The sequence below is a fragment of the Paroedura picta genome, chromosome 2, assembly GCF_049243985.1.
Source record: "Paroedura picta isolate Pp20150507F chromosome 2, Ppicta_v3.0, whole genome shotgun sequence".
Classification (NCBI taxonomy): Eukaryota; Metazoa; Chordata; class Lepidosauria; order Squamata; family Gekkonidae; genus Paroedura; species Paroedura picta.
The window spans coordinates 66600603-66628279 of NC_135370.1; the positions used below are offsets into that span (position 1 = coordinate 66600603).

Here is a 27677-nt window from a genome sequence, read left to right on the forward strand (position 1 = left end):
TGCTCACAGCCTATGCAGATGTCAGCCCTGATTCTATGGTAACTCAAGGTCACAGGCAGAGGTTGACAAGTACTGAGCTACCAGCTGTATGCTACGACACCAGTCCAGCACCTCTCTCTGGGCCTGCCTTCTACAGCATTCTTAGGATTCTAATGATGAGCTGGTGGCTGGAGATAAGATTGGTGGATACGGGGCTTTGGTTTCAAGTCTTAGGCTGCAAGACTGTGGGTGTGCCATGTTGGTTTTGGCCCAAGATACTCCCTTTGCAACTGATGAAGTATCCTCATCTTTTGGATCTTCCTGGAGTTGTTCTCGCACTGCTGCGATTCCCAGATGCATTCCCTAAGTGAGGCTGAGGTTGATATGGTGGTGAGAGGATGGTGACCAGTGGCTGTTCCTCCTCTGGTGATATGGTGTCACTGGCTTCCAAAGGAGGGTGCCTTCCTGCTTGTTCTGGGCACTAGGAATGTACTTGTGTACCTGACAGAGATGGTAAAACACCATGCAGGTTATTCCCATGAGCTGGGCCTCCACAGAAAGTGAAGCATCCATGATCAAACCCAGATTCCTGGCCAAGGGCGAGGTGTTAAGTTGCACCCCAGCCAAGGTGGGCAGATACGCTTCTTGATCTGCTGGCTTTCTGCCCAGCCACAGGACATCTATCTTGGAGAGGTTGAGTTGCTTAAACTTTCATCACAACAGTACATTTACATATTGATATTTTACGGCTTTAAAAAATAGATGGGCTTGTTGTGATGCCACTGAAGATGACAGCACCTTCCCTTGAAAATCCTCATTTTTTAGACCCATGTGGAAGAAAATGAACTGACTCCACAACTCTGAGAATGCAGAGGGAGGGCAGATGTGCAAAAGATGTGGGTTGACTGCCAGGAAAATCATGAGACAGTTGGATATGCAGGAAAGAGTCTGATTGGACATTAGGTGTATCTAAGATAGATCACCACTAGATCAGACTCAGCATTGTAACCTTCACATAATGATTTCTCTAGGCTAAAACTTATGAAAACAGTGTCACATGAAAATAGACATTGTTTTGTGCTACCACTAAACCAAAGTACTGTGTTATTTACTTCAGAGAAAGTAAATGTTGTGATCTAATATGCATTCTAATGCAGGCCACACTCAAGAAAAAAACTTTGTATTTATATTCCATTGAAATATATCTGTCAAGAAAGCCATTGCTAACTTCTTCCCCATTACTTTTTATTAAGTGCAAAGGCAGAGTTGTTGCTCACACACATGTCCACCTTGTTTGATTTCTTCAGCCTCGATGACTGATGGCTAAATTGCATTGGATTGGATTTGGGCTGACAGTAGATGAACGAACGTTCTGTTTGTGGGGCATCATCCATGATGGATCAATCACACAAACACAAGTCATCACTCATTTGCTTCAGCCAAAAAAGAGCAAACATATATAGGGGAGCCAATTTTAAGCCACATTCTGGATGGCAGCAAATGCACAAGGTCATCACATTTATTTTTATTTTATTTATTTTTAATTTTTATACTACCCTTCCTGGCGGCTTATACCAAGTATTTCTGTACAAAAATGGAGAACTTGTACCTTGACAGTTAGTGTTTTTTAAAAAAAGATTTCAACCTGCAGCAATGTCATAGTAGCCACGTATTTAGGGACCTCACTATGTTTTTGTAAATGATCATTTAGGGTTCCAGCCCAAGAAAGATACCTCTCATTGTCTACTATCCCACAGCCTCACAGCTCATCTATACATGCATCTATGTACCCAACATCTCACCACTCATTTAGAGCTGAATGTGAATTGGCTGCACTGAAAATGACTTATCTAAAGAGCTGAAGGTTTTGTCCATGCTGCTGAAAGCTATGCCACTTCATGATACACAGGCAAAGGTGCCTTAATTATGTAAGACACAAACATATAAGCTTTAAATGCATAGAGCCATTGGGATCCACTGGAATAGAAATCTAACTCACAGAGCCCTCAAGCCAGTTCTCATCATCCTCCCCCCCCCCACACACACACTGAATTTAAGAGCAAGGGAAAATATAGCACAAGAATCAAGCCTTGAAAAGAAAACAGTGTTTCAGCCCCCAAACCTAATCATAATCAAAAGGAAAATTGTTCCTCTAGATAAAGAGAGGGTGGTGGGGAAACAGAGGAGCCTTCTTACTCCTGGCTTTTCCCGGCCACTCTCCTTTTGAGACCGGTATCAGTATCACAGCCTGAATAGGGAGGTCTGTGAGTGGCACCTGCATGGCTCCATGGTGAAGGTCACATACCAGTGTAAAAATCTCTCCCTCCCATTGTATGAGAGATACAATATGCTACATTCCTGCCTTTGTTTGAATGCGTAGTGGCTCCAAGTCCATGTGCAGGCCTAAATAGGTGTGAGTTGTGACCTAATCAGAACATGTGATTTTCTATAAGCTGGCTGTCAATGGAAACCTGAGGTGACTGCCCTCCGTAACCTCTGCATTGTGACTCTTCCCACTGGTGAAGCACAGTGACCCAATCTCCCTTGAGCAGATTAGAGATCTAACTGGAGAACTGTACATGTTCAGGGCTGCAAGAAGCCTAGCTCAATCATCTGTAGAACAGTTGGAACATTCCTAATGTGTTTGCACCTATGTTCCAGGCTCTAGTGTGTGCCAAGCTGGAAAATATCCTATGTATTATCCATGTTTTGTCTGTGGAGAAAATTCTATGAATGGAGATAATAGCATGTGAAACAGTCCATTTAAGAATGATCAACGCATATGCCATGGATATCTTCATGAATCTGATGAAGTGAGGTCTTCCTCACAATACCTTATGTCAGTCTTTCTCAACCAGGGTTTCATGAAACCCTGGGGGTTTTGACGGCCCTAGAAGAGTTTCTGGAATGGGTAGATGTTAATTAATTCTTGTATATTTTTAAATATGTTAAACATTTATTGGATGATATGACCACATATGGTCATGACGACCCACCCACCCCCTCTCCCAAAATAGCCAATGATGGGCCTAGAGGGGCTCAGAAGGGGAGGAGCCTTGGGTGGGTGTGTACACAGTTATGCTTCACAACTATATTCTGCATGATCGTGTTACTTCTGAGAGCCAGTTTGTATGTATCTCTGGTGCAGTATGTGGTGTGTGACTGAGTTATTGGGCTGGATCTAGTACAAAATTCCTGCTTGTGCTAGAACTCTTGTGCAAGGGGAAATGTAAGAAAACCTCCATGGTACTTTAAATCAGACTTATTGTATCTCCACTTATATGTATGGTGAGCAGAAAACAGAGGGTGAAACCCCTGCTTCCTGCTCCCTGCAGCTTTTTGCTCCCAGCCATTTAAACCAAACAGCTGAAGTGTTTTTTATTAAGACAAACTGCCATGAACTGCATCAAATTTGTGAATGTTGGCCAAAGAACTGCAAAGGGAAGATCTTACAGAGGAAAAGAAGGAGAATCTTTAGTGAACAATGAGAGAAGAGAGAATGGGATTCAGGTATGACTGAATGGGATTCAGATATGATCCCCTAGGGGGATCCAGATGCCACAAGGACGGGGGAGTACCGGATTTGATGCAACCTCAAAAAGCATGTCAAGTTAGAAGCCAACTTGAGCCATTATTTCAGTTCTATTGTTTATCCAGAAGTAGAACTGCACAGCTGACAAACCCAAAGTCAAATTCAATTAAGTTTATCACTTCAGAAGGATATCATGTTGTATGTCCGCAAATCTGCAGATCCTGTCTAATCACTTGCCGAACTTGCCTATAATGGAAGTAACTAGCAGAAAATATCTGCCAGGATTTTCATATTGATTTACGTATGTTGTCTTTATATTTTCTTGTGTTTATTGTTCATTCCACCTGCTTTTGTACTTCAGTAGTCACAACACCCCCTTCCAGGAGCCAATTGTGGTTCAGATCATCAGCTTTTTGTTGCAAAATTTAGGCTTAAATTGAAGAAAGTAGGGAAAAGCACTAGGCCACTCAGGTATGAACTAAATCATATCCCTGACGATTATACAGTAGAGATGACAAATAGATTTAAGGAATTAGATCTGATAGAGTGCCTGAAGAACTGGTTCGGAACATTGTACAAGAGGTAGCAAAGAAAAAGAAATGCAAGAAATCAAAATGGCTGTCTGAAGAAGCTTTACACATAGCTGAGAAGGGAAGGGAAAGGCAAGGGAAAAAGAGAAAGATACACCCAACTGAATGCAGAATTCCAGAGAATAACTAGAAGAGATAAGAATGCCTTCTTAAATGAATAGTGCAAACAAATAGAAGAAAACAATAGAATAGGGAGGACCAGAGATCTCTTCAAGAAAATTGGAGATATGAAGCGAATGTTACATGCAAAGATGAGAATGATAAAGGACCAAAATAGTAGGGACCTAACAGAAACAGAAGAGATTTTAAAAAGGTGGCAAAATTATACAGAAGAACTATACAAGAGTGAGCTTAACATCCCTGATAACCAGAATGGAGTAGTCACTGATCTGGAGCCAGACATCCTGGAGTGTGAAGTCAAATGGGCCTTAGGAAGTCTGAGCGACAATAAAGCTAGTGGAGGTGACAGCATTCCAGTTGAACTATTCAAAATCTTAAAAGACGATGAAGTAAAAGCGCTACACTCGAAATGCCAGCAAATTTGGAAAACTCAACAGTGGCCACAGGATTGGAAAATGTCAGTTTACATTCCAATCCCAAATAAGGGCAATACCAAAGAATGTTCAAACTACCACACCATTGCATTAATTTCTCATGCTAGCAAAGTTATGCTCAAAATCCTACAAGCTAGGATCCAGCAATATGTGGAACAAGAACTTCCAGAAGTACAGGTGGGATTTTGAAGAGGCTGAGGAATTAGAGATCAAATTGCCAATATACGCTGGATCATGGAGAAAGCTAGGTAGTTCCAGAAAAACATCTACTTCTGCTTCATTGAAGCCTTTGATTGTGTGGAGCACAACAAGTTGTGGCAAGTTCTTAAAGAGATGGGAATACTAGAGCATCTTATCTGTCTCTTGAGAAACCTATATGCAGGTCAAGAAGCAACAGTGAGAACCGGGCATGGAATCACTAATTGGTTCAAAATTGAGAAAGGAGTTCGGCAACGATGTATACTGTTGCCTTGCCTATTTAACTTGTATGCAGAGCACATCATGAGCAAGGCGGGGTTAGATTAGTCACAAATTGGGATTAAGATTGCAGGGAGAAATATGCAGATGATAACACTCTAATGGCAGAAAGCGGAGAGGAACTAAAGAGCCTGTTGATGTGGGTGAAGGAGAGAGTGCAAAAGTTGGCTTGTAACTCAACATCAAGAAAACGAAGATCATGGCATCCGGCCCTCTCAATTCCTGGCAAATAGATGGGGAAGAAATGGAGGTAGTGACAGATTTTATTTTCCTGGGCTCCAAGATGACTGCAGTTGGGGACTGCAGCAAAGAAATTAAAAGATGCTTGCTCCTAGGGAGGAAAGCTATGGCAAATCTAGACAGCATCCTAAAAAGGAGAGAGACATCACCCTGCCAACAAAAGTGTGTCTAGTCAAGGCTATGGTCTTCCCAGTTGAGAAGGAAGGATTCCCTGGAGAGGAGCCTAATGCTGACAGCGATTGAGGGCAAAAGAAGAAGGGGACAACAGAGAATGAGGTGGCTGGATGGTCATTGAAGCAGTCGGTGTGAACTTAAATCGATTCCGGGGAATGGTAGAGGACAGGAAGGCCTGGAGGATCATTGTCCATGGGGTCACAATGGGTCAGGCATGACTTCGCACCTAACAACAACAGCAACAAGTCACAACACAGCATAAGAACTGGCTGGTTCTACACAGGGAAGCAGAGAAGAATGAACCAATGATCTGTCCTAAACCAGAAATAGTGAAAAGATCTTTAGAACTTATCTGAAAAAGTATTGATACAATTCTGCGCTTAAAATGAAAGTTTTCATAAAAGAAATCCTAATTTTGCTATACTTTATTCTAACAGGAGTTATCTAGAGAACCTGGAGCCCATTCCCCCTCCTTTTGCTATATGCATAGAGGACTAGTTCTGTAACTTCAGCAGCACCTTAGGCTTGCAATAATATTTATCACTGGATCTAGCCGTATGTGGTGAGTCCATAGCTGTCCCCAGAAGTTTGTGCCATAAATGACTGACACTTGCCAGGATCTGTCCTCAGCATATCATGAAGAACATTTTTCAAAAGTCATAATTGAAAATAGTAATATTGATCCTATTTTTCCTTTAGAGTTTTCAGGACAACTTATATGGGACTTCCAGTGGTCTGTCACTCAGGCATTGGTTAAGTCCACACTTGCATAACATCAACAATCCCCAAAACACTGGGTATTTCCAGACCTGTCACTGGGATATTTATTATCTTTTAAAAGCATCTTGGTGGTATACATTAGTAGATTACCCCACAAAAGAACTGTATGTGAGATATTTCTGGCATGTGGCAGGTTACACAACCCACCATTAACCATGGCCTTTCTTTCTGGGCATTGCCTATTGTGGTGACGTCAAACCCATGTAAACAAGTCCTTCATTTGCAATGACCCCAGATCACTGACAGGGGAAACCTGAAAACACAAGGAAAGCAGAATATTTAAGATAAGGATGACTAAGTAAACAAGAAATAGATACATATACTTACTGGCCCTAAGGTGATGTCAGGTATTTATTGTGAAATAAACCACATGTTCAGAGGCCTACGGTTACCTTGCCTGAACTACAGATTTTGCAGGGTGGCTTAAAGCTGACCTGGTATTATTGCTCATAGAGAAGATTGCCAGCCACTAAACTGAAGCATCCATTGTGTGCTTTGATGGGTAAGGACAATTTCAGACATCCCATTTATGTCGTAAGAAGATAGTGGTCAATCATTTCATGTGCACAAATAACTTCATGTGCACAGCCAATGGACAATATAGTAAATAGGCTTTGTTTTACTGTGGCTAGGTCATCTGACACTTTTTAATTCAGCACAGGTCACTTAAAAACTTCTTGGTACTCTGCAAGCCACTGCCCATAGGGTCCACAGTTTTTTTCCAGAATCAATTTCTTTAATGCACCCTGCAAAATAGCAAAAAAAAAGAGTGGTTCATTCAAGCAAAGGATTCATTGGTTTCAGATACTGAGCAAGAAGAGTGCCTGTTGTATTCAGCTAATCCTGTGCTTTCAGCCCTTAATGTGCAATTATAAGTCACTGACAGCTTCTGACTGCATTCTTCACAACTGCAAACTCTTTGAAGTGATGCACTGCACTTTGGCCTCCTTCACACCCTTGCTGAGCTGCAAGGAAGATTTGTCTTTGCGTCCCTCTCCCACAAAGCTACTGTATATATGAATGTGAATATGGCAGGCATGTAAGTGGGGTTAATCAGGAGGGAAAAATCTCATATGACTGACATCTCACCCCCCCTCCCCCTCCCAAAAAAAAGTAGAGGAGAGGAGAGGAGAGGAGCAATTTTATGATCAGGTCCTTGCACAAGGATGTATGGGACAGAACAAAAGAAAAATGACTGGGATGGGGTCAGTCAGCATGTGACTGTGAGAAGGGACCTTTGTTTTCAGAATGAACCACTTATTGGGTGAGGGAGCCCACTCCACCCAGTAGAGGCAGCCATCCTCCCACACAAGCAGGCTGCATGGTGGATCACCCATATTGGAAGAGGAATGGGGAGTCACATAGGGGGGACAACAGGAGCCCTGGATCTTACCCTGTGAGGTTCAAAGAGAGGTTTCCTAGCAGGGGGAGGTTGACCTTGAGGACAACCAACTCATCCACCCTCCTGGCTCAAGATGGAAGTGGTAGAGGGTGCAAATATCTCACAGTTTGGAGAACATCCACTCACTCTGAACACTGGTGGGAAGGCAGGAGAGGAGATTCACGACAATTCCAAGATGTCAGGCCAGATGGCAGTCTTCTGTGACTAGTATTCCAGGTGATGTCCTTCAGGTGTACAACCTTGACCATTGCCAGCATGTTGCTCTGGTGTCCATGCCCATGTAGCCACAGACAATGTTGCCGCTGCTCACCCACTCCCTCAAGCTACTCTGTATCACAGCAGCAATGTTTTGTGCCATGCAGTCTGCATCTATCTCCTGAGCATGGAGCACAATTATTTTGTAACCCAGTGGCAGGACTGTCCCCTCCTGGGGCCTGGGCAATATCCTGACAGTCTGGACAGAAAAGTCCTCTGGTTGCCACCAGTAGGTGAGGGAGAGGTAGCCATGCTGCTGATTGCTGTAGAGTTCTGCCATGCAGTGCATGTTTTTGCCTTGTACTCTGGAGAGCTCACCCTTGACCATCACCGTTGCAGAGTGGAGCATGGCAGATAAGACTTGTTAGTTGCATTTAGTTGTTAAATACTTTAATAAACTCTACTTTAATGCATAATTGACTGGCGTCTTTTTCTTTTTACATTGTGAGGGCCAAGCCCATGTGGGAAGTTACCAACAATAACACTGAATGTTTATGTTTAGGCTGTGCTGCAGAAAAATTGCCTTTGAAATGGGGAAATGCTGATTTTGCAGGGGACTGCTTCCCTAGCCAATTCCGCAGAAAAAAGGGTGAAGCAATATAATGTAACATTCCTGGTGCTCAGGGAAGCACACCCTCATTATAATAAAGTTTGATCTCTTTGTTGGCTGGAGGATGAACAAATCAAATACAGAAAGTCACTCCCTGCATGACTTGAGAGCTGCTTTGTCCAACAGGTGCATACAAATCAGTGGCCTTTACTCCTCATGCTGAGTTTCTTGGAATTAAGAACCAAGCCCCATACTTATGTAAAGCCACTGGAATCCAATTAAAACTATCCACTAGTCTAGACTTGAAGCATCTTTCCATGTACTGTTGGGCTCTGAACGAACACTTTGCGGAGATAAGTGGTGAAAAACTTTCAGGGCAGGTCAGTGTGCCGCCTCACTCTAGCTATACGGCAAGTACTCCTAGAACAGGTCTGGAAAGAACCACCATGCAATTTGAGGTTTAGGTGTGTTTACCGGCACATTACCTACTGTCTAGAAAAGAATCATTCAAATTTTTGTTTGTTTACTTTACGAGATATGGATTTCATAAATAATATAGTTATAAATTAAACAAAATTCTGTGCCCAGAGGGGAGACATGGTAGTCTGTTGTGGCAACATTATTCCAGCAGTAGCTTTTGTGAGTCAGAGCTTAAAAGTCTATCAGATGTACAGAAGGTACATTGTGACTCACAAAGCTGGTGCCAAAATAACTTTTGATAGTCTTTAAGGCGCCAGGATCAAAATTAGTAAAATTCTGCATATGGAAAAAATATAACTCATTCTGTTTCTAAAATTTGACACTAAAAATCAAAGGGTCCCCCTGGAACCCACTGGGGTCAGAAAAGCGCTGGCAAGAGATGAAGCATTGCTGCCTGCCACCAGATGGGGAGTCAACAGCTGCAGACTCAGTACGTATATGCCAGGCTCTCAAGTTAGAAGAAGAAAAAGAAGTGTTTTCTTTGTACCCCATTTTTCACTATCTGAAGGAGCCTCAAAGTGGCTTACAACTGCCTACCCTTACGCTTCTCACAACAGACACTCTGAGAGGTAGGTGAGGCTGAGAAAGCTTTGAGAGAACTGTGACTGTCCCAAGGTAGCCCAGTTGGCTGCCTGTGGAGGAGGAGTGGGGAATCAAAGCCAGTTCTCCAGGTTAGAGGCCACCACTCTTCACCAGGGCACCATGCTGGCTGAGCATCCTGGCCAAATGACACATTGATCTACTGGAGTACTTCTATGGATGGGAAGATTTCTGTTCCCTGAGTGTAATTCTTATCACCTCCCCTTCTGCCTGAAGTGAAGGCTTCCGTTTTACCAAATGCATACGGCCATCTTCCCAGGAAAATCATTCAAACCCTTATCGCCCCTGCTATTTTTGAGGGGTTAGTGAAGAGGGAAGCCAACATCCTTTACTTAATTTCTGGTTTACATGTAAGGTATATTATAATAAAGACTGCCATCTAAAAGAAAAACATGTTAATGCTCAATCACAAAGGAGATTGGAAAATGGTTACCACACAGACGGCATTAGAAACCCTTATATACCGTGGCTGGTCCACGAAGCAGCACTGTGGTGCAACTTCTACTCAATACAGCTGCACCCTATTGATGTGCACAGTTTCCAGGCCTTCAGCAGGAATGGTGTCTAGATTTATAAGGTATTCATTTATTTACACTATAGTCCACCTTTGTCACTGGGGTATGACAAAGAATAGATCAATACAATCAATAAACCATTGGTGAGGCACAGCATTAAGATTAACATGTCACGCTAAACAAAAGCAATATTACATAGTGAAAAACCATTAATAGCAACGGATAATATACAGTGATATAGTCTTCAGTCTCTAACCCTTTACCCTCAGCTTTCTTCTGAACCCTATTGTTACATTCCATCCTTATTTCCTGTGCAAAAATCCCCTTTCAATGATTCAGCTTTGCATAGCTTGTGGAAAGCCAGGAGGGCAGGAATCTCCCTGACCTCATCAGGCAGTTCATTCCATATTATATTCCATACAAGAGAGAATGTGCAAGTATAGGCAGTTATTGCTTTTGCCCTTTGCAGACTGGCACCCATAGAAGGCCCTGCTCAGATTAATGAAGTTGTCATGGGTGAGCATAGAGGGAGAGGTGGTCCTGCAAACATGAGGGACCAATGCCATGGAAGAGTTTGAATATGGCTGCTAGTATCTTAAACTGAGTCTGGTACCTGAAGGGCAATGGATGAATTGACTGCAGAATGAGACTAATATGTATGCTGTTTGGCTCCTAATAAGAACCGAGCTGTGGGGTCTTGTTCCATCTGGAGTCTCCGGACTGACTTTGAGGGGATATTTGTAGAGTGCATTACAATAATCTAGCTTCAAAGTTACTATGCTGTGGATCCATGTAGCCACATTAACTATATCAAGGCAGGGGGACATCTTCTAGGCTAGGCTGACTTGAAACAGCGATTGAGGATCGTAGGACTCTGCCCTGTGCAACGCCACAGGATAGGTCCCATGCTGATGAGAACTGTTCTCCAAAGGCAATTCCTTGAGTCTGGTCTGAGAGGAATGACTTGAACCAGTCCAGTATACAACCTCTGATACCTAATCTCACTAGGATTTGGTTCTTTTGTTATTGTACCAATTTATGCTGGATTCTTTAATATCCGAATTAAAGCTAGCCATATTAGGAAATCAATCCATAGTCATTTCTGTTTGTTTAATCAAAAACACAATTTGAGGTATAATTCTATCTTCAGATTAGAATGAAAAACTCAGGCATTGAATTCCTCACCCAAAGGGCCCTTCTTACAAAACTGCAGAGGAAAAAAGTGAAAATGTTCCCACTATTGGTTAGGGTTATATACACACACAAAAAATAGAGTTCATTTTTTATTCAGCCTGAATCAATTCAGTATATACTGAATCACTCATATCCCATTATTGATATAGGGACTCAGGTTCAGCAAGATTCAGATTCCCCGAATGGATGTGGCTTCATTATAACATATAGAGCCATTAAAGTCTATGTGAAATCTAACCTCTTTCTCTATTTGGTGGTCTGGTGGGGGCAAGGGTTAAGACAGAGGCACCAAATTTTCAGTGAAGCTGCTAGAGCTGCTCCTCAAAAGAACATCCAGATTTCAAAAAGATTGAACTAGGGGGTCCAATTCTATGGGCACCCAAAGAAGGTGCCCCTAGCCTCCATTGTTTCCTATGGGGAAAATAGCAAGACAATATGAACCCAGAAGAATGTTCCAAAGAATCTCTGCATTGGTCTGACTGCCTAGGATTGTGATTATGCTGCAGCCCTGTCAAGCTGGCATTTGTCACAATGGGGTACTGTACTCTGCTAGTGCTCACTAGTTGGCTGGTACTGGGTTCTGCTGCTGGGCACTAGGCACTAGTATATTCATTGATTGTAGTGATTCTGCTGCCTCCCCCCTTCACTTTCCACTCCAGAGATTCTCTGATGTGGACTTGGTCCTGTTGGGTTGGGAAAGCCACTGTGGCACTGGTTCTGCTGCTGGGCTGACCTTCTCTGTGACATTCTGCTGGGCTTGTATTACCTTGCTATTCCCCTCCCATTGTGAACAATGTAGGACGAGGGTACTTTTTTGAGTGCACATAAAATTGGAGTCCCTGGTCAAATTTCTTTAAAATTGATGGGGGGGGGGGGGTTGAAGAGCAGCTCCAGCAGCTATGTGGTAGATTTGGTGGCTCTACCTTAACCCCCACCAAACAATTGAATATACATTGCATGGAACTCTGCAGCGAGCTCTTTTCCTAGTTAAGTGTATAAAGGAATATGAGCTGCACAGGACCTGTTTGCCATGGAGATGTGCTAAATGTTCCTGTTGGACAATGTCTTTGTGTTACATCTATCTGCTGACTCACTGTCTTCTCTTACTGCTGTCCCGGAACAGAAACAAGACAGAATAACTATGAGATCAGGAGATTTTGTATATGCCAAAATAATTTTGTGTGATTTGGAACATTTCAAATATTTGTAAATGGACATTATTTTGGGTCAGAATTAAATTAGTAAATAAAGGTAAAGGTAAAGGTATCCCCTGTGCAAGCACCCGGTTATGTCTGACCCTTGGGGTGACGCCCTCTAGCGTATTCATGGCAGAATCAATGTGCCAGTGGTGTGGTGTGCCAGTGCCTTCCCCAGTCATTACCATTGGGCAGAGATTTATAGACTGCATGTCTGCTGCCTTACCACTCTGTGCCACAAGAGGCTCTTTGCACCACAAGAAGCTCTTAGAGCCTCTTGTGGCGCAGAGTGGTAAGGCAGCAGACATGCAGTCTGAAAGCTCTGCCCATGAGGCTGGGAGTTCAATCCCAGCAGCTGGCTCAAGGTTGACTCAGCCTTCCATCCTTCCGAGGTCAGTAAAATGAGTACCCAGCTTGCTGGGGGGTAAACAGTAATGACTAGGGAAGACACTGGCAAACCACCTCACTAATTCAGTACTCCCAACATCTATGGTCCATCAGGTGGTACTGTACCTTAAGCTGGGTGACTGGGCTCATCAAGCAGATGCTTCCCAGACCACTGAACGGATGGAATTTTTAGTGGGCTAATTGCCAGGTCTGCAGCAGGTAGACTTGAAATTGCCACTCCCCCTCCAAAGGAGAATGAGGGAAGGGCCTGTAAGGATCTATTTTTAAAAATTATTATTATTATTATTAAAATTTGTTACCTGATGCTATCGGTGAACCATCAGAATAAAACCCCACAAAAAAACCAATTATTATAACCCCATTAAAATATAACACACACGCTGGCAAGGAAAAAAGCTATCTTTCCACCCCACAACTAATCCCCTCATGATGCATCCTGGGAGCATCATGGATGATGATGGTTCATTCCAGCGATGGTCTGGCCTAATGTAAACTTGCTTGGAGTCTCTCTCGTGGAGGGGCCCATGATCTTCCGTGCCATGGCCTCAGCCATAAGCCTGGTGGAAGAGCTCCATTTAACAGGTCCTGTGGAACGTAGAAAGCTCCCACAGGGCCCTCAGCTCTTCCAGGAGCTCATTCCACAAGGTTGGGGCCAGGACCAATAAGGGTTGTGTGCTTTGGCTGCCGAAGTGGCCATTTGAGCCTGAAGCAGCCAGCTCTGTGCCTGTGTGCACTGACTGGCGCCAGAGCGCTGCCCTTCCCCCCTGCTCCACATGCTGGCTGCTTCAGACTCAAACAGCTGTTTCAGTGGCTGAAGTGCACAACCCTAGTCTTGGCCCTGGTCACAACCAGGCAAGGTTTCTGGGGGCCAGGAATCATCAACAAGTTGGAGCCCACAGAACATAAAGCCCCATGGAGGACATAAGGTGACTTCAGATATGTGGGTCCCAGACCGCAAAGGGCCTTGAAGGTCAAAAACAGAACCTTGAACCTAATTTGGACTACAACTGGTAACCAATGTGGCTGCCTCAGCACAGGCTGGATATGAGCCCACTAAGAAGTTCCTGTGAGGGCCCTAGCTGCTGTATTTTGCACCAGCTGCAATTTCCAGGTCAGAGACAAGGGCAGGTCCACGTAGAGCGAGTTACAGAAGTTAATTCTGGAAGTGACCATTACATGGATCACCATGGCCAGGCAAACCCTTTGAGGAAAAGGCTAGGAGAAATCCTTGGTCTGTTCTTCAAGGTCACCTACAAAAAGTCATCCAACAAGAAGAAGAGTTGGTTCTTATATGCCGCTTTTCCCTACCTGAAGGAGGCTCAAAGCGGCTTACAGTCGCCTTCTCATTCCTCTCCCCACAACAGACACCCTGTGGGGTGGGTGAGGCTGAGAGAGCCCTGATATTACTGCATGGTCAGAACAGCTTTATCAGTGCTGTGGTGAGCCCAAGGTCACCCAGCTGGTTGCATGTGGGGGAGCGCAGAATCGAACCTGGCATGCCAGATTAGAAGTCCGCACTCCTAACCACTACACCAAACAGGGTGAGGAAGAGGAAGAGAACATACATGCAGGAAACACAATGATTTCCTCAGCCGAGTCCTTGGTAGATAGTTGGCCAGATTCTCAGAGCTACTCCGGCGTAGTAAGAAAGCCCTCCCAAGCCCCTGATATCATAAGGAAAGTGGGAATATTATGCACAGAAACAGCAGTTTGGTGTTTGATGGAGAAACTGACTGTTATGATTAAATGATATCCCCGGCAGGCACCTTCTTGTGAAGCCACAGTCTCCCCTTGAAATTTCTCCCACCTCCGTTGTTTAGTCGAATGAAAGTAGACAGTGAGGCACCAGAGGAACTGTCCAGTTGGAAGGTCTTCAGAGACTTTCATATACTGGAAGTAATTCCATTTGGATTTGTAACATTCCATTATTTATGAAGGAGCATGACTCAGGTCAGATCTTGATTAGTAAAGTTCTAACTGCACACCCCTTATTTCCACAGATTCCAAGTGGCTGACATAATTTAAGTTTGGGGGGAAAGCTATAAAGCATTCTTTAAGATGTCAGATGCAAAACAGCAGGAGACACTGCTTTTGTAGAAAGCTACTTTAGCAAAATGTTAAGGAAGCTGAAGGCACTTCACATATTCTAATCTTCATGATCCTCCACCTGCAAAGTCAGTTTTTCTTTATTAACAGGGATTCAGCCTCCAAAGGCAGGGAGCGATAATATAAGCCAGTACCAACCAACCCCACCCCAAATGACATTTTAAATAAGATAGTTCCAATAAAGCCCTTGACAGTGACCAATGAAATAATCATTCTGACAATAATTCAAAAAAGAATGGAAGAGTAAGTTAAGACAGATGCTGGAAGCTTGATTATCCCTTGAATAAGAGCCCCAAGTCAGGTATACTCACAGCTTTCTTCAAGGTGAGGTTAGACAGATGCCACTGAATTCTTTTTAGTGCCTGTAGCCCTTTACAGACAATCTGTGTGGCCAGAAGATGGACAGACAGGGCTGAACCAGCTGCCTCAGTCCATTATTGTTTGATCCCAAACTGTTGTTTACAGCTGCTTTAGAGTTATGCTTCTTCTCCTAAGAAGTGCAAATGCTTTGTGAGTTCTGGAAGGATGGTGGTTGTGGGATGGTGGGGTGAAGTGGCAGTTTTAGTTCAGTTAGGTTATTAGATTTTTAGACCACCCTCTCAGCAACCTGGCTCCGGACAGCGTAGAACAAAATATAAAGTACAAACTACAATAGATAAAAATTGCACTTAAAATTAATTTAAATAAATAGTGACAGACTAAAACAGCAACGATACATTCATATAATGTCTATTGTGGGTACTGAGTTCTTCCCAAACTTCAGGATGATTTGGGGTGGATCGATGCCTAGATAGAGGAACAGATGCGTGGGTGGGGCCCTCAATAGGTATGTAATGAGATGTTAACTTTGGCCCCAACCAAAACTCTGGCAGAAGAGCTCTGTCTTACAGGCCCTGCGGAACTGTGCTAACTCCATGAAAGGCAATGAGGTTTATGACGCTATATTCATCAAGACAATAACTGTGCTCACTTGGGCAGAGGGAGAATAAACATGGTTTGCCCTCAGGAAAAACAATCCTGGTTTGAATGGTGGAAAAACTCAACAGCCGGCAATTCAAGTACTTCTTTAAGAAAAACAAACAAACGTCTTGTGCAGCAGCTAATCATAATCTAACTATTGCTCTGAAAATATCTGCCCAGAAAGGCCCTCACAGTTTGGCACTGCACATTAGGGAGATGAGCTCCACAAGGTCACATTGCTGTCACTTTAACAAATTTGTTAAAACGAAAGTGCTGACCAAGTAAATGCCCCCCCTCCCCCCAGTTCTTCTCACAGAGCTTGAGCAAAAAAATAAAGCCCAAACGTGCTTCAGCCACAAGGCTCGGCAAGCGTGCTGCCTAGGTGGGCGTTCTCCCTGTAGATGTTGGTTTAATCACGCTCTGGGAGACGTGTGCCTCCATATGCAGCTCTGCACAGGAAGGCCACATAACAAGACAATTAGCCTCTGTTCATATTTGATATACAGCCAAAGCTCTTTTGTGCAGGAAGAGAGTGAGTTACCCATGGGGGAAAAATAAATTGCTTTTTAAGAACATCCATCACTATGACTATCCAGAATGCTTGTCCTCAAGCAACCCCTTCCCCCAGATAAATAAATAAATTAATTAAAAACCTCAAGGCGGGGGGATGCTTTCGGAATCAGGGTGAAACTTTGGGAGGAGGCTTTTTATAGGCTTGGGTAAATGCACAGAGTTTAAAATGGATATATTAAGGAGGGATAAGAAGTCTTTCCGGGCTACCCATTTCTCAGGCAGGGAATGCTCAGCTGTTTGTTCTTTTGAGCTGGATCCAAGCACCTCTCTCCAAGGTGGGGCTTCAGTTTCAGGGGTATCACAGTTTCTCACAATTAGAATCTGGCATTGCTTAGAAAATACAACTCTTGCCCACACTAGCTTGGACCACTGCCCCCTTTTCTAGAGTACATCTGGAGGGTGGCTGGGAGAGTAATCTGGACATCTACTGTACAGTGTCAGTGACATCACTGATGATGAGCAATAGAATTTCCCAAGGACTCAAAGCACCCCCTGAAATGTTGTTTCCGGGAGACTGAGGTGCCCCAAGAACAGCATGATGGGGGTGTAGAAGTTCTATAGTGGAAAGTGAAAATCAGCAAACTCTTCTTCCATCAGCAAAATTTCCCCCCTGGATCCAGCTCACTGACTGGCCCAAGATCATCAGTAAAGAAAGGTGGCTGATTAAAGATTTGAATGCAGCTCAATACTTGAATCTGCTTCATCGGCTGGCTCTGTGAATTAACTTGGCCTCAAGTCTTCCCAACTCCCTTATTAGCACCTACTTTGCAGCCAGAGGACAGAAGCATGCCTATACCCTCGTATGCAACTCGTCTACCACGTGTAGACTGGATATCATGCTATTAACTTTGAATCAGGATTTGTAGGATTATCCCACAAAGGGCTAGAATGTGGTAGAGGCACACTTTGAAGTGATGATCTGGATAAACTCTAAGCTGACCCATATTCCTACTGTGATACTAGATATAATTTAATACCCCAGCATCCAGCAAAGTGCTAATAATTGGATTATTATTAGTGGATGAATAAGCAGCTTTAGCTAACCTTTATTAGGCTAATGAACAGATTTTTTTTTTGCAGCTAATATCCCCAATTGCCATGCCTGCCGTAAAACTGCTGGTTAAACCCGACAGAATTAAGATCCTTGCTAGGATTAGAGTTACGGAGCGGCTGGCACCTTGGCCTCTGTTCCCTAATTCTGCCTAATTCTGGAGACCTCCTGCTTGCTTCCTGCTGGTAAAGGAAAAGGCAGGAATGGAATAAGAAAAATTACCATCTTTGCTGAATATCCCCCTTTATGCTTTCTTAATGAGTATTTCCTAAATTATAGAATGTGTGCTGCAATTCAGGCAGACCTTGTAGAATAGTGGAATATTAATAGTAATACTAATCATAAACCATAGGCAGTATCCAGGTACTACAAAATATGACATTATTAGAGGAATTAATATAAATTTCCCACCACTGTCAAGTCCCCCCCCTTTCCCTTTGCCTTCTAATAATAGCCTAATTTATTCATGCTTTGATTTGGCAACAGAAACTAGGCTGACCTGCCTCCCTTTTTATTCCCACAGATAAAAAAGAGCTTTGGCAAAAGAAAAAAAAAGGCAGAGGACTCTCTCTGCATTTAAAGGTGTCTAGCATTGCTCTCCAAAGAAATCACAGAATTGCTTCTGCTTCATTCATTGGCCCAGCTCTGCTCCTTTGCCCCCCACCCTCTGCTCTCTCAAAACTAGGTTAAAACCAGGGAGGGAGAGGGAATCATGAAAAGAAGCCCAAAGAAATGGAATGCCTGGGATAGCTTGCTCAGAATACAGTACTACGGCCTAGTATTATTGAAATGGATTATCCTTGCCGCTGTCATCAGGGTTTACAATAGACAGGGTGATTTGTGGACACCAGGGAAGCCAAAGTAAAGAGGGAAGAAGGGGGGATGTGACAATTCTTTTTTACAAAGAAAAAAAACGTGAACTCTTTTCCATTTTTTCCAAAAAATAGACGCAACTAAGACTAAAATCCTGTCCTATATGTAATTGCCAGTCCTATAATTACCACAATCCCCTGTGCACCGTGGTGCTTACTTCTGAATAAGCACACATGTGCTGTCAATCTAGCAACACATAGCCCCATTTACAGACATTTCCTCACCTCTACATGCAACAATGCTGAATGCAGCCAAGAGTGCAAATCCATCTCAGAAGGAGGTATGTTCCCACAGCTGAGATGAAGCCTCCATGGACAGTGTATCATCATCCAGACTAGTACAATGGGCCACAAGCACAAAACATAAACTAGAAAGTTGTGCAGAGCCAATAGACTATTTTTATGGCACATGTGCACACATACAGAAGTGGGGACATGCAACAAAGTTGTTCTGGTCTGTTTTGAGCTTTCCCAAGGATGGCTGCTGAAGTGGGACAGTTCTCACCTTGACAGCCATCCTTGTGAGTTAGAGACTAGCGGTTTGGGTAAGCACAGCAGCTGCTTTCTAACTTGTTCCACCTCTTTTTGGCTACCATTCCTCCATTACCAATTTCTCCCCACCTCGGGCTCTTTTCAGCTCCCCCATCTGTCATCCAGCCTCCTGCCCAGTCTTTCATTCCCATCTCCTGACTCTCTCCTACCTACCTTCTCAATTGTCCTCCCTTTCACTGTAGGGCCTTCTATTTCTCTTTCCTCTCCCTGCTCCTTTTTGCCCTTCAACTCACCTATTTCAATGTTAGGCCCCATTTTAGGTTGCTAAAGCACCAGAAATGATCCTGCCCCCCTCAGTGCCATGCATAGACTGTAACGGTTTTATAAGACTTCTTAGCCCATAACTTTTTAGTTTAATTTTTATAATTTTCAACAAAAAGTGGGTTTGCAGAAACAGCATAGTGCTAAATTGACCAACCATGGCTATTAGACATATAATTTTTTGGTTAAAATGGAAAAATAAACCCTTAAATTTACTTTGAGGCAAATTTCTATTGTTCTCTGTTCACCTAAAACAGGAGAAAGATTAAATACTAAGAACTAGGCATAATTAACAGGTTGACTGAAGATAGTTCAGCCAAGATAGTTACTAGATGAGCTGGTCTCATCCTTAATGGAATGGAATGAATTGTCACATAGAAGTTTAGAGCTGGAATTTTAAGGAATGTTTAAATTAGTTTTAACTGATTTTAACTAATATTAATGGTATTGTTGAATTTATCTTGTTGTTATCTGTCTTGAGATAGCTTGCCAGGAAGGGCAGCATATAAATCTAAATAATAAATAAAATAATTAATAAATAAGGGGAGAAAACCCTAGGATTTATTTATGGCACAAAGCATCATTGCAGCTCCATGCAATTGCATGTACATATATATCACATCATCCAAATTTGAAAACCATTATCCAAATGCTTTCTTCTTCATTTGAATAGGGATTTAAAAAAAAAACTGGCCTCAGAGGCAAAAATATGGGTCTATGACACTTGAAAAGGTATTTGACCGAATGAAAACAGCAGCTACTTGCTGATCGGTCAGTAGATTCAGTTTGTACAGGAATCCCTCCTCCCACTTCCATGGCCTACCTTTGGAGAGGAGTGTGTTTCCATCCGTAGCTAGGGATGCTGTGCTGTCACTGGGCAGGGCAGGAACTCTGGGGACAGGGCAAGGGGAGCATGTGGCATTGCACGATGTACCATCAGCATATTGGTTGATGCTCTAAAACTCCATGATAAGTTTCCACAGTGCCAGTTGACACATCTAGGTTTGCATCTGGACATGATATTCTGTCTAAAGTCCATTCTGCCTCCTTCAGTTCTTCTACTAGACATATAAGCAAGGCAGTTGGGAGGGCCCGGGGGCAGGAGAATGCCTGCCCAATGCAATCAAGTGACATGTCCGGGTGTGGCAGTGTGTGCGGACTTCTAATCTGGTGAGCCGGGTTCAATTCCACTCTCCCCCACATGCAGGCAGCTGGGTGGCCTTGGGCTTGCCACAGGGCCATTTCGCACGGCTTCAAAGTAGCAGAATGGTTGCTATTTGGAAACGCTACTAATTTGCCATAACCCACGACGTCGTAGACAATCTGCAACAATCCTGAAACCAATCAGCAAAAAGCGCTTCGTTGTGGCGCTTTCAGGGGAATCCAGAAAAGTGGATTCACCCTCCGGATAGCGATACACTCCTGCAACCAATCTGCAACAGTAGCGCTAAAGACCTGTGCGTTACCATTGTTGCTGGTTCTTCAAGGTCCCTCCCCCTGGCTCTCTCCTCCAAACTTCCGGCGAAGCGATCGCCATTTTTTTTTCTCCGACCGAGCGGGGATAAACGCACCGGCGAGCCTCTTTCTGTTTAGAGGCTTCCCTGGCTTCAGTCCTTCACCTTTAGTCACTAAGCACAAACCACTGAAAAGCCCGTTTGCTGAAATAAAGTCCCTTTATTTTTTACAAATAAATTCAGCCGAAAATCGGGCCCGTGAGAGGGGGGGGATTTTTTTTTTATCACTCGAGGCAGCGTGCAAACGATCATACAATCAAACGACAGCTCACATTAGGCAGCTGGATGGGTCTCTCCGTAGCAACGAATCTACCTAGATTCGTTGCTATGGGTCGTTTTTTTTTTTAAAACCTTTCTTAAAGGGAAAGGGGCTGTTTGGGAGCATGCTAACGGCTGCCCATTGGCTGCTTGACGGCCAGGGGCGGGACGAGCTTGGCAATAGCGCTTCCTTTCTAGCGATTTCTGCCGAGACCGGAAGCCTGTGGGAAACGCTAAAAAACGCAACTGATTCCACTACAAAGGCAGGTATGCATAACGACGAATTCCACTATTTTAAATGGCGATTTTTCATTCCGCAAACAATTTGCAACAAAGATCCCTGTGCGAAAAGGCCCACAGTATTGATAAAGCTGTTCCGACCAAGCAGTAATATCAGGGCTCTCTCAGCCTCATCTTCCTCACAGGGTGCTTTTTGTGGGGAGAGGAAAGGGGACTGTAAGCCGCTCTGAGCCTCCTTCGGGTAGAGAAAAGCAGCATAAAAGAACCAACTCTTCTCCTCCTCCTCCTCCTCCTCCTCCTAGCAGAGGGCAAAGCAGTGCCCTCCTTGGCTCTCTGGCAGTGAGAGCATCACTTATACATATTGTTGCTCCTGAAATGGCAGCTGCTTTTACAACACTACAGGTCACCTACTGATTATGTTATGTGTAGTCTTTGTACACATTTATTCGTGCTATACTTGTTGAATGTAATTAACTATTGCACAAGGTTGCACTTAATGTAAAATGAAAACAGCACATTTGCAGTGCCCTTAAAAAAACATATATGGATTTCACAGTGTCACATCTGTTCTGCTCATATGATGCTTATGAAGCAACGAAGAGCAACAATCACTGTGGCAGCTTTTTAGTACCTGTCACTGCTGCCACTTCACTGTTCCTGGGAGGAAAAAAGGAGCACTTGGAATGTCAATTGAAAACTTTGAGGCTTATGCAGCTTGATAAACTCATATGGAGTATGTGGTTTGAACTTGTGAACCTTTCCTGTGACCTGAATTTATCACAGAGAGTGTCAAATAATGCTTTCTCCATTAAATTATACAAGTTTGACCATCCAATTTTGGTCCAGTTTATATAAACTAAAGATGGTAAATGTTCCTGATTGTGTGCCACACTATATTTGAGGTGAAAGATCACATTACTGAATATTTCTCCATACACCAAGAAAGTTTCCTGCATCTATAAAATACATATCAGGGAGAAGAGTTTGGCCTAGCCTTCCTGTTGTATAGTTTTTGAATGTTCAGGAAATGTTTCCATGGAGAAACACTCAACCACATAGATGCCTACCCTCAGTTTGAAGTGGTCCTGTGTAGGAAACCTATTATAACATTTAGTGTTTATGCAAACTAGTCTACTCTTTTTCTTTTTGCCTTTCTCTTTAAAAAAATCTAATTCACAACAGAAAAGCAAAACAATAATGACACTGTGTCAGGCCCTGCGGTTGCCCTCACCTTCCCCCTCCCTCCCTCCCTCCCTCCCTCCCTCCCTCCCTCCCTCTCACAAGCTTCACCAGAGTGAATATTAAGAAATACACTACCCCCTCCCCAAAGGTGTCCCTATCCACCATTGTTTCTGAAGAATGAAAGTCAAACCAGAGAATATCTACAGTAGAAGCTAATGGGGTGGAGGCATTTATGCAAGGCCTGCAGAATCAGTGCAGTGTACAGAGTACTCAGTAGTACTAGTGCAATCACACAGTGCCCAGCAGAACTCAGTCTGATTGTCAGAATACCAGCGGATGTCAAGCACAATATCACAGTCCAAGCAAGGGGGAATGCTGGATGCCTAGCAGAACCTATGCAACACACAATGCCCAGCAATCCCAGTGCCTTTTGAGAGGAATGGGAAGGCGACTGTAAGCCGCTTTGAGCCTCCTTCGGGTAGGGAAAAGCGGCATATAAGAACCAACTCTTCTTCTTCTTCTGTTCTCAATATTAACAAAAGTTTGCTACCATACTATTCTTAAATACATTCTGTCACCAAGCAGACTTGAGATCAAGTAATGAAAATAAGGAGAGGATGGAATGAAAAAATAGATGAAGGGAAACAGAAATGAATGAGAAACCTGTAGAGAAGGGAAAGAAATTAAGAGATGGAAAGGTTGTTTTATCTTGTTACAACACTGTAACTACTGTTTTGTAAGATCTGGCTGAGCTGGATGCAAGGATAGGAAAATAACCTGCAGGGTGGCAATTACTGTAGCAGTAATCAACATGGTGGCTTGGTTGTAGGATCTGTTAAGCAAATTTGCTTCAGACTTGGAGAAAGGGAAGTGTAGCTGATCATAGAGAACTTTATGCTATGGTCAGACTTCACTGTGACCCTAGTGGCTGCAATTGGTACTGCATTTTTAGAAATAATCAGGTGGACACATATTGATACTGGCTTCAAGAGTCTCAATTCAAGGGCCTTACTCAAAATGTACCTGGGGTGAAGCACACCTGCCCTGCTATTAGTATACCACTAGTAGCAACATATGTTTCAGCTACTGTGGTCACAGAATTTGCTTCCAAAATATTGTGAATGGAGTAATGTATCACACATTTGGTTCTCCACATGAAAGCATTCCCATATATAGAAAAAAGCCAAATTGGTACATTTCTGGTCTTCAGAGTTTTTAGATACATTATTTCTCATAGGCTTAAATGAGAATACAGATTATTTTAAAGGCTGCAATCTCCCACTGTAAGGTCAAGTGATCCTCATAGCGAGAGCTTTCAACATTTTATTTGATTGTTTACTTTCAGAGATCAAGTGTTAAGCGTTTTCTGCTCCATTTCAGCTTTCCTGAGCACAGGTATTTGTGTTGGCACTTCTTTTACAAGTGAACCCTCCAACAGGTTAGCAAATATTGGCTCTCTTCCAAGACCCCTCATATCAACTCCCTTCTTTCTGTGAAACTATTTCCCTCTTTCCCAATAATTTTCCCCTTCCCATCTGCTGCTTCTGCCAAGATTTGATCACAGAAAGTGGATCACAGTAATTAATACATGTTCTTATCTTTCATATATTATTTCATCAAAAGGTCTGGTTTAAAGAACATTGACTTAAAAAAAAACAGCTTTTTAAAGAAGTTCTTGCATTTTGCTATAATGAATTCATCTACCATGACTTAGTCTTTTCTTTAGAATTTGGTCTTGCTTATTATAGCTTAGAGAAAGACTGAAAATGCAAAGAGCCACTCTGGATGTGAAGCCATGGGAAATCTCAGTTAATGGAATCTTTTTTCAAGGCACAACTGGAAAAGGAAAGTCAGGCAGGTCCAATATGACCAATATCAAAAATGTGATCCATAGAAGAAGAAGAAGAGTTGGTTCTTATATGCCGCTTTTCCCTACCTGAAGGAGGCTCAAAGCGGCTTACAGTCGCCTTCCCATTCCTCTCCCAAGAGGAAAGGGAAGAATTGTCTCCCAGTATGCACATTTCTCCAAAATCATTTAGAGGACTCAGAAGGCAATATCATGTAGCCTGATCTTGACTCACAAAAGACAGTTTGGTGTAGTGGTTAGGAGTGCAGACTTTTAATCTTGCATGCCAGGTTTGATTCTGCACTCCTGCACCCAGCCAGCTGGGTGACCTTGGGCCTTGGGCTTGCCATGGCACTGATAAAACTGTTCTGACCGAGCAGTGATATCAGGGCTCTCTCAGCCTCACCCACCTCACAGGGTGTCTGTTGTGGGGGAGAGTACAGTAAGCCGCTTTAAGCCTCCTTCGGGTAGAGAAAAGTGGCATATAAGAACCAACTCTTCTTCTTCTTCATTCTTCTTGACCTTCCTATGGCTGTTCTCCCTTTCCTTAGCAGTGCTTAGCCCTGGTTTATGTTACACTGTTAGCTTCATAACTAACCAACAATCATGATTGTTTTAAGGATAATGTATTGAGTTTTGGAGAAAAGCTGAACAAGAATGCCACCAATGTCCAACTCCAAAACTGCTTTATTCTGTAACAATGTAAGCCTTCATGCTAAACTCACAGCTGTTATAATTCTTTTGTGCCCAAATGTCAAGAGCTCTCAGTAACTTTTCCTATGAACATACTAGCTGTGCTAGCCTGGAAAATGTAACATTAGTTGCTGGGTGACCAAACATTCTTGACTTCTCCAACCACAAATTAGATTAAGACAGTTTAATGCATTCAATGTATTAAGACAGTTTATGCACTTAATGCTTTAAGACAGTTAATGCACTTAATGCATTAAGACAGTTTAATGCAATTGCAAATGGAGGCTGTTGAATAATCTTTTTGAACCTTGATTGCTAACAATGCTTAAGTGTAAAAGATAACAGAAAAATATTCAGCATTCAAAACTATCTTGAGATACAATGAGAGGTAGGGACAATTTGTATAATCTAAATGTACACACAGCCCAAAAATTAACATAGTAGATTCAAATTAGCTGATTTTCCAGTTTAATTTTCTTATGTTGTGGCTGTTTAATATTTTTCTTTCTTTATATCCCTTTTCTGTTCATGGATACAAGGTCTTGAATACCCCTAAAGCCTAGAATAATAACATACTTCTAAAGATTTTTAAATTTTATTTATTTTATTTCTTAGGTTTATGTACTGCCCTTCCCAACAATGGGCTCCAAGCAGTTCACAGAATCTATGAAGAAACCATGTTTGGATCTGCAGGGCCAAATCAGCTACTGCCTCAACTTGCACTTATTGTTTCTGGGAGAGGTGGGTGAATGTGTGGCTGTGGAACCATTAAAAGCACACCTCAATGAAGTATCAGTTCTGGACCCATTCCAGTCTGCATTCTGATCTGGCCATGGGGTGGAAACGGTTTTGGTCACTCTGAGATGACCTTCATAGATAACTGGACTGAGGTGAATCGGCATAGCAGTGTTTGATCTAGCAGATCATGAGCTTCTAGCTCAATGCCTTGCTGACCTGGGGATATGGAGTCAGCCTTGCAGTGTCTGGTTTCCTTTCTCCAAAGTCGGCAACAGAGGGTTGGTCTTGGGGAAGAACAATTGTGCTGCTTCCAACTCCAATGTGGAGCACCACAGGGCATGATTCCCTGATATTATTCAACATCTTCATGCACCCTCCTGCCCAACTTGTTTGAGAGTTTGGACTTGGGTGTCACCAATATGCAGATGACACCCAGCTCTACCTGTTAATGAGTGGCCAACTGAAAACTCCACCTGATTGCTTGGGTGTCTGGGAACCATGATGGAGTGGCTCCAACAAAGCTACCTGGAGGAGTCGGAGAGAAGGGAGGGGAGAGACAGCGGGAGGGAGGCTTGGTTAGTTGCTATGGTATAGTTTCTCACTGGCCTCAACTGTAAGCTCAGTGGAAGAACTCCATCTTGCAGGCATTGTGGAACTTGGAAGCTTCTGTCAGAGCCCTGATCTACCCAGGAGTCTCATTCCACCAGGCATGTGAGGCCAAATGTACTTCTTTAGGGCCAGAGATCCTCATTCAGTTGGTATTACTTGACTGAAGTGCTCTCTGGGGAACAAGTTCAGGGCCTGCATTGCGTAAGGCCTTAAAGGTTAGTACCAAAACCTTGAACCGGATCTGGAACTTTACTGGAAGCCAATGCAGCTGCCGCAAAACAAATTTTATGTGAAATCTCCACGGTGTCCATGTGGGAACCCAGGCAGCTGCATTTTAGATCAGCTGTAATTTCCAGAGCAGTGTCAAGGATAGACCTGCATAGAATGAACTACAGTTATCAAGTCTGGAGGTGACGACTGTGTGGATCATGGTGGCTAGGTGTTCTGGGGCCATACAGGGTGCTAGTAGCTTTGCTTGGCTTAGATGGGCAAACACCAGCTCTGCTACCTTCATGATTTGAGCCTCCATTGTTAAGGAGGCATCAAGAATCACTCCCAAGGTTGTGGCTGCCTTTGCTACTTTAAGTTGCACCCCATCCAGCCTCAGGAGACATGCTTCCTGGTCTGGTCTATTCTTCCTAGCCAAAGGTTCTCTGCCTTTGAAGCCAGTTTGGTGTAGTGGTTAGGAGTGCGGATTTCTAATCTGGCATGCTGGGTTCAATTCTGCGCTCCCCCACATGCAGCCAGCTGGGTGACCTTGGATTCACCATGGCACTGATAAAACTGTTCTGACCGAGCAGTGATATCAGGGCTCTCTCAGCCTCACCCATCTCACAGGGTGTCTGTTGTGGGGAGAGGAAAGGGAAGGAGACTGTAAGCCACTTTGGCCCATTATGCACAGAGTGGAAGGTCCACATTTGGGATGGAATGGGGGTGGCTAAAATCACCAATTATGCACGCTGCAGGCGGCAACCGGGCGCAGAGTCAACGTATGCCACTGAAAAGGTCGCGTTAGAGAGATGCGGAAGAAAGGCCTATTATGCACAGCCGCTGAAACGCCGGCATGGAGAACGTGGAGGAGGAAGAAGCGAAGCAAACCGCTTACGCATGGGATGGAACGCAACGGCGGCAAAACCCAGAGTATCCGATTATGCACACGGCTACTCCAGAGCCACTTCTGGTTGTGCCCTGGTCCTGGGAAGCTCGACTTTCTTCCACATCTCACTAACGCGGCTTTTTCGGCGGCATACATTGAATCTGCGCCCGGTTGCCGCCTGCAGCGTGCATAATTGGTGA

At 43.5% G+C, this 27677-nt stretch overlaps 1 long non-coding RNA gene across 1 annotated transcript in view; it reads left to right on the forward strand.

The window, feature by feature from the left end:
* The window catches only part of LOC143828678 (uncharacterized), a 36816-nt gene extending 11089 nt beyond the window's left edge, over positions 1-25727 (forward strand). Inside the window, exon 4 of the long non-coding RNA XR_013227826.1 lies at positions 25650-25727. This is a non-coding gene — a long non-coding RNA (uncharacterized LOC143828678). The remainder of the gene's footprint in view (positions 1-25649) is intronic.
* Positions 25728-27677: the final 1950 nt, after the last annotated feature.